This window comes from Nannospalax galili, unplaced genomic scaffold (genome assembly GCF_000622305.1).
Source record: "Nannospalax galili isolate Female #2095 unplaced genomic scaffold, S.galili_v1.0 scaffold617, whole genome shotgun sequence".
Taxonomy (NCBI): Eukaryota; Metazoa; Chordata; class Mammalia; order Rodentia; family Spalacidae; genus Nannospalax; species Nannospalax galili.
The window spans coordinates 1189124-1197419 of record NW_008341872.1 but is presented as its reverse complement, the minus strand read 5'-3'; the positions used below and the strand labels follow the sequence as shown (position 1 = coordinate 1197419).

At 41.7% G+C, this 8296-nt stretch overlaps 1 non-coding gene and 1 pseudogene across 1 annotated transcript; one reads left to right on the top strand and one right to left on the bottom strand.

Annotated features, from left to right (window-relative positions):
• The first annotated feature begins 507 nt into the window (after positions 1-507).
• On the top strand, positions 508-8026 carry LOC103737637 (annotated as a pseudogene).
• On the bottom strand, positions 2050-2179 carry LOC115071101. The gene has a single exon (XR_003850216.1). It is a non-coding gene; the product is annotated as a small nucleolar RNA SNORA3/SNORA45 family (small nucleolar RNA).
• Positions 8027-8296: the final 270 nt, after the last annotated feature.

Sequence of the window (8296 nt, the reverse complement as noted above, 5' to 3'; positions counted from 1 at the left end):
GGGCGCGGGAGGGGAGGGGGGGTGGGGGGGGGGGGGGGTCGTAGCCAGGCAACCGACTCATCTGCTGGCTCTGGACCCCAGGCAGCTGCGCATCGAACTGGGGACGCGGAGGACCCGGCGCACAGTGTTGGGGGCCGGCAAGGCTTTGCCATGGTGACCGGGAGGCGGGGGATGACTTCTCTAGGATGAACTCGGGGATCCGGGACATCGTGGCGACCAGGCTCGGCTTCTCTGCACAAAGTTCTTCGGGGCGGGCGCCTCACGCTACGCCGCGTGCAGGCGACGGGAAGCGCATGTCGTGAGGAGCTGCGATGAGATCAGTTTGCATAACCGCAGCGTCGGGGCGGGGAAGTGCAGACAGTCACGCAGCCGCCGCCCTGCCGGCCGCAGGCTTAGCCAGGGTGGCCATGGCTCGGTGGCTAGTCAGGGGTGGACCCTCCCCTTCCAGGCTCGTGGTGGGGGAATCACAACTCTTCCAAGAGGAACCGGAGAAGAAAACCACACAAAATGCAACTTGCAAGGCTAGGGGAGCTGGATTCTATTAGCCAGCTTTCTAGACACACTGAAAACCAGCGTTGCGAATCAGTGCCTTACTCTGTGCCCAGTAGGTAACTTTAAAGATCACTGCATCACGGAAATCAAAGGTCATTAAAAAGGACCTTTAATTTGTTTATATTATTTCGCTTAATAGAACACACGATTTTCTTCTGTGTGCGTGAAATTTAATTTATGCTCTCAAGTCTGGAGGCATGGTTTAGCAAAGGAAATAATTGTGAATTCGGCAAGGGCCTGGCTACAAACGGATTACTTAAAAGGACAATGAACTGGAAAAAAATTTCAATCCCTAACTAACAAGGAAGTCATTACATTCATCTTTTCATGGTCTTGAACATCTTGTGCCTGCTCAACAATAAAACGTGGAGAAAACATCTTATTAGACATTTAAAAAATGCTAGTATTCAACTACACCAGGAAACCGTCAAAAAAAAAGCCTTATAGATATGTGAATAACATTTATGCATATGAGAGTATATGTGTCAAATTTTTGTATTTTAGTCATTTACTTAGTATATATACAATTCATTGATAGTCATTTATGAATCAGAATTGAACACCACCCGGCAGAAAAATCTCTACTCTGAATTTCATAAGGATGCCTTCTGCAGATTGTTATGCGCCTATGATGTGAGTTCAGTAAAGACAAACCTAAGTACCTAGCCCGTGGCAGCAAATTAAAATTATGAATGAATGAATGTGTAGGGAAATACCCCAATGACTCCAGCTATGAACTAAAGTCATAAGTGAATAGTGCCTCCCCTCCACCCCCCACCCCCGCAGCCCGGCCCCAAACACTGACTAATGATTCTGGTTAGGGAGGCAACTGTGCCTTACCACAGGTGCTTTGAGATATTTGTAGGAAGAAGATATGTATTCACTTATTGGAAACTATATATAGGATTTCAAAAGTATAGTGTTTGCCACTCTGCTGCTAATTTTATTTGTTTAGATTCTATCAAATACTGACATATACTGTATGAGGTTGTAGCCCAACATAAAATATTTGGCTTATGGAAGCTTCACAATAAATATTCAATAAGTATTTCATGCTGTGCAATGGAAACTTGAAACAATCCATAGTACCATAGTAATAATATACATTAATAATGTAATTACAGACATTATTCAGATACTCATAGCATTAGTATGCTATTAATAATATTTGTGACATTTTTCTAAGAGAGTTTAGACTTATGACCCATGAAGTACCTAATAGAAACCTATTTTTTTAATATTTTATTTATGTATATGGATATATTGCCTGCATGTGTGTAAGTGCAGCTGTGTCATGTAATGCCCACTGAGGTCAGAAGCGGGTGTCAGATCCTCTGGAATTGGAGTTACAGATAGTTGTTAGCTGCCATATGGGTGCTGGGAACCAAATCCAATCCTCTGCAAGAGCAGCCAGTGCTCTTAACTGCAGAGCCATCTCTCCAGCCCCTGAAAACTACTTTTTGATTGCTCTTTATTTTTCTTTCTTATTTTTCTAATGCATGTCACTAACCTGTTGACTGACTGTGCCATGAGGTCCACAGCCAGTGACTAAGGTCAGCAGTTACTCTTCGAGGACTCTGGCACACCAAGGACAGAACCAATACCCAAGCATGACTCTAGCCTCTGTCGCTCTTTTCTTGCTACATGGAATCTTGAAAGCAAGAGATCTTCCTGATATAATTTTCCATTGCTGAGTGCCTGAAGGTCTACGATTAGAAATTTATTGAACCTACTGACACCCCCTGTGTGTCAGGCATTGTTATAGTGGAGCATATTGTGGTGAATAGACAAAACTGATTGCTTAATGTTTAAAAGGTCTCTATTTAAATGCAAATCAATGTAGGAATATTAATTCCTTGCATACATCTTTGTGTAAATATAAAAACCTGTGCTGCTTGAAGGTTTTGGTAAAAGACACTTGGGAAGGGAAGGAAAAGTCATCACCAGAGAGGGGCTTTCTGAGACTGAAAGTAAGCTCAGGATAGTGCAGTTAGCCAATTTTAACCGGAACCAGAAGGCAGGTCCTAGTCCTTAATATTTTCTATTTAGAAAATCATAGGACAGGGCTGGGGATTTGGCTCACTGCTAGAATATTTACGAGTGGGGCCTTGGGTTCAAAACCAAATCTAGAAAATTACACGGCAAAGGTATACCACGCTCTCCTTCCCTTCATTTTTACCATAGTTACCCTCATTTTTCTCATTGTGTTCTGTCATCACTTGAAGGCTACGTGACCCTACTTGCCAGGGTTCCACACTGTTGTTCAGACTACTGACTGCATGCTGATGCCTGGTAAAGGAGGTGGGTAGACACTGAACTCTAGCCCTAGCTTCTGACAAGATATATGCTTTGCATCCACCTTAGGAAGGGGTGTCTTGGGGCTGGAGAGATGGCTTAGTGGTTAGGTGAAGAGCCCTGACTGTTCTTGCAGAGGACCTGGGTTTGATTCCCAGCACACACATGGCAGCTAACAACTGTTTGTAACTCCAGCTCCAGGGGATCTGATGCCCTCTTCTGACCTCAGTGGCCATTACATGACATGGGTACACCTACTTCACATGGCAGCTAACAACTGTCCATAACTCCAGTTCCAGGGGATCCGACAGCCTCTTCTGTCTTCAGTGGGCACTGCATGACATGGGTGCTTACCTACATGCAGGTAATACACACATACACATAACATGAAAATAATAAAATATTTTTTAAAAAAGAAGGGGCACCTTCTTTTAAGCAAAGGCACCATGAAGCTGCAGACTTCAGCTGAGACTCTTGGGAGTTCTCAGACCACCTACTCCGCTCTGCCCACTGATGTGTATTTATTTCCAATTGTATCTAATAACATTGCTGTGCAGCGAGTCCCAAGACAAAGTGGAGCTAGGAGATTGGGAGGAGCCCTGGCTGATGGAGCTGTGAATCTCTAGCACATTCCAAAGTGTCTCATTAATATCTAGGTAAATGGATGATATCTAACAGCCAAGGAATGACGACATTTTCTATACCAAAAAAGAATGTAGAGTCAGGGCACCAACGTGCCTTTGAGATTTTAGCAAGCTAGAAGAACGTTAGGTCATACAATACCTAGCCTCAGACTTGCATTGCACTGGAGAGTGTGATGCATTAAATGTGGTTCAGCCTTTTTGGCTGAGCTCCTTGGTAGGATTTTCTATCAGAGGATTTGATACAGGATATGTATTCTGATGAACCCTCTGAATAGCCTTGGGTTTAAAGCATTTTCTTTTTCCCGTTGCTAACTTCTCGGCAGTCTGTTGATATGACATCATGTACAAACAATGAGTGATAGAGACTGTTGTGTCAGGGTGTAGTGACCTGATTATTCCAAACTCCTGCAGGAGAGACATGCAAATACATGAGCCCCAGCAGGACTTGAAGAACCATGTGGTTTTGAAATCCTTAGTGGATGGGCCACTCCCTGGATACACCTTAAATCTCTAGTTCTTTGGAGGTGTAATGTATTGCTTAACAACTCTAGGGACAGACTTAATTCTATCTTTACATGATTTCATTATCATAAGAGTTTAAATGCAACTTGAATGTACAAATGTGTGCATAATATAAATATATAAAATATGTGGAATTAATGTCATATAAAAGCATAAAATGATCCAACTGAATTGATACCTTTAAAAATATGGTTTCCAATGGTAATTAAGCAGTCAGTTTTGTCATTTAACACATAGGCCTAAAGCAAGCAAAACATGAAAGGATCTGATTCCTCTGCACTATGCCACTCACTATGCACTTATCAAATAAAGATTCCCAAGAGCGTCTGTCTTGTCACATAACCCAGGATGGCCGTGAACTTCTGGCAATCCTCCTGCCTCAGTTACCTCAGTGCTGGTATTACAGGTATTACAAGAGCCACCAACTCTTGACGTCCTATGGAATTTTAAAAGTTAACTGATTATAGAACGTTGCTTTGTTTTAAAGAAGGAAACAGTTTGAATAAAATATTCCATAAGCCCCATAACCACCAAAAATAAGAGGAATAGGAGAATTAAAGCAATTATAGACTTTCACACAAAAAAGATTTTAAAATATAATTTATTACTATAAGCAAAAAAATAGAATTTGTTACTTTGAGACAAATATGACCAGCAATAGATTGTTTCTCCTTTGAGGACAGAGACTGCGCTTTACTGATGTTCGTTCGCATTACAACCCAGTGAGTGATAATGGTTCCAGTGAATCAGTTAATCAATGTGCGAGAATACACATCAGAACTAGCTTCTGGGAGCTGCCTAGGCCTTCCCAGATTCTCTCCTGATGAGTGTCTTCCTAGATCATTGATGCTCTAAGTGAGCAATAAGGAAAAAGGAAGCAGTCCAGATGGGAGCCTCTCTGTGGTCAGAAGTCTCTAAAATGAAATAACTATTTGCAGATGTTTCAACAAATGGAGGGGCTGGACTGTACCTAGGCCACAGGAAACAACTTCCACACCTTGAGGCTACTACAATAAAGGTATCATCACTCATCAGCACAGGATTCTGTTAGAAACTTGAAAAGCACTCAGGGTTGGAATGCTGCATGGATCCAGACTTGTCTCAGGAATGTCGCGAGTGCTCAGATCTGAGTATAGAAATTAATGTGATTTGTAAAAATAGCAATCAGAATCATTGCTTATCTGGGAATCAAGCTCTTTAATCACTTTAGACAGAACTAATGAAACTAGAAGAAACCATCATTGATTTGGCGAGTCTCCTTCTAAATTAGTTGGCCTTTGGCTTTTGGAGAGCAAAGTTCAAATTCCAGTTCCTGTCTAACAGGGAAATAAGTCAGACACAAAGTAGATTGTCTTTTAGACTCCAACCCCAAACAGCAGGACACAAAGGGCATCTGAAGCTTGAAGAAACTTTATTTTCTGAGTTGCTGAAGCCATTTCCCTAATGAGATATTTTTCATTGTGCCTTTTGAATTGTTCAAGTTTGTGTGCGCTGTCTTTTGCAGTTTACTTGGTTTTAGAAATGTTTTAGAATATTTGCTTTTGTTCACCAATGTAAAATTTAATATTTTCTAATGAAAACCTACATATTCCTGGCTTGTTTTGTTTTGTTTTGCATGCCCTCTTCTGGAGTGAGTTAATTTGCTGACTGTCTAGGGGATGATGGGTCTGTGATTATATGTACCAGCTCCTTAAAATGATAAGATACAAAAGCACCTTTGAAAATGATCAAATCCAGACAAAGCAAGTTATTAACTTTGTGCCCAGATCATATTACAATCTGAGACTATTTTCTCATCTCTGGTGTGGTAATAACTGGAAAATGGTTTTGCTTTTGAGTGAGAAAGAGCATATTTTCTAAAACAATTATGTGAATACATGGCAGCACTGAATCTCTTTCCCTAAAAGTCCCAAACTTTAAAAATAAGGACCGGAGAGGAGCATTGCTATGGAGACAAGCTTCCCATCACCTCAAATGAACGTTTTTAAAACACATAGAAAGAAGAGAAAAAAGTACTGCCACTGTTATTAAAATTGACCAGCATATTTGGAGAAAGAAATCAATTAAACCTATCATTATAGGAGAATTACACTCATATTGTTATTCTAAGTGGGTTAACCTTTCTGAATATTGGAATTCAATATGCAACACTAAATGCTAATGCTGGCAGCAAATCCTTTTGTCTTTTTTTTTTTTTAGAACCAAGACAAACTCTCAGAGGTGTATCAGACTTACTGAGTCTCCCTATTATAGGATTAGATCATTAGAACACAGAAGAAACCTAAGTATCAAGATCAAATTCCTTATTTTATAAATGAAGAAACAAATTCAGAAAAGGTGATTAATTTTTTCAACAAACTATTAGTGTTATTGTTATATTGTAGGTACTATGCAAGGCACTAATCTTGGTCTGAAGACTCAGCAGTGAGCAAGATAGATAGGTTCTCTTGCCCCAAATCACACAGTTAATGGAGGAGTTGGAACCAGAACGGAGCCCATGGATTTCTAATTAAAAGTTTCCATTAATCAAATGCTGACTCGATATCAGGCCTTAAGTGTTTCACCTACATTAAGTCATACAATCTTCACTAACTCTCATTAGGAGAGAACATGTCTTTCTACTCCTGAGATCCCCTGGCTCCTCTCCACTGCCGCATTTTCTCTGCCCAGGGGAAAGGTGATTTCTCTCTTTGGAAAGAATTTCATGAGTGATCCAGCCCCTTCTTTACTCTCTTTTCTCTCTCTCTCTCTCTCTCTCTCTCTCTCGCTCTCTCACTCACTCTCTCGCTCTCTCTCGTTGAGGGGTAGAGAAGACAGTGGGGGATGGACCTGAGCTGTCTGAAAATGACATTTGTTTAGTTCTGCTCTTCAAGGACCTGTGGAACATGGGGGCAGGAGGAAGCCCATTCAGGTCTGGCAACTGGGTAGACAAGTCTCATACTGGAATTTTAAATTAGGAAGCCCACTTTCTCAGGGGTATCAGTTTTCTCATCAGTCAAGTCCCTGTGTGTATATAAGAGAGAAACATTTCATCAAAAAAAGTAAAAAAGCAACAGTATACTATTAAATTTTAGCCATCCAAAAGCAATTGAGTTCTAACCAATATGCATGGTTAGGACTCACATTTGGACCCCACCTATCACATCACCTAAGAAATAGTGTCTTAAAATAATATTGACATAACCTTCACAGCTTTGGCTCAGCTCCCACAATTTCTAAAAGTATGATGTCCAGTCTTCTGGGCTTTTTTGGGAGACAATGTAGTGAAATGAAAAGTACATGAGGTTATAGAATTAGAGAATCTAGATTGGTATCCCCTCTATATAATTTTGAACCTCTGCCCCCCACCCCACCCCACCCCGCCAAAAAAACAAAACAAAACCCACAACAGGCCTGCTTAATAGTTGCTGTTGCTGCACTTCGGCTTCTCCGAGTGAAACACGAGTGGCCAGGCCCCTGCCACGGCGCAGCCGGGAGCAGCGGACACAAAGAACAGCCCAAGAAGGAAGCCAGCACCCCCAGGAAGAAGGACAGCAAAGTCAACATGAGCAAGAACTCGAAGCTGCTCTCCACCAGCATCAAGAGGGTTCAGAAGGAGCTGGCAGACATCACGTTAGACCCTCCACAAAACTGCAGTGCTGGTCCCAAAGGATACAACATCTACGAGTGGCAGTCAACCATTCTCGGGCCTCCAGGATCTGTGTATGAAGATGGTGCGTTCTTCCTCGACATCGCTTTTACACCAAATAGCCCTTCAAGTCTCCAAAGGTTACATTTTGGACAAGAATTTACCACTGCACTATTAACAGCCAAGGCATTATCTGCTTGGACATTCTGAAGGACAACTGGAGCCTGGCCCTGACCATTTCCAAATCCTCCTGTGTATCTGCTCACTCCTCATAGACTACGACCCTGCTGACCCTTTGGTGGGAAGCATTGCCACTCAGTATACGACCAGCAGAGCAGAACACAGCAGAATGGCCAGACAGTGAACCAAGGGATACACCACATAAACTGGGGGTTCACAGTTCTTGTCTGTCACAGAAGAGAGCTGCTTATGATTTGAAGGGGTGGAAGAGGGTGGGAGTTGGTAGAGTAAGCTATTTCTATAGCAGATATTATTGTCTTATTTCTCAAGATTTTGTTGTAACTTAAGGTATCTTGCTACAATAGACAAAAGTTGGTGATAGCAACTTTTAAAACAGTCAGTTCTGTGATATTAGCTGATATTTAGTACAGAATAGAATTACGTTTAGACATTTCGGTTCAATTGCTTGTAGTCT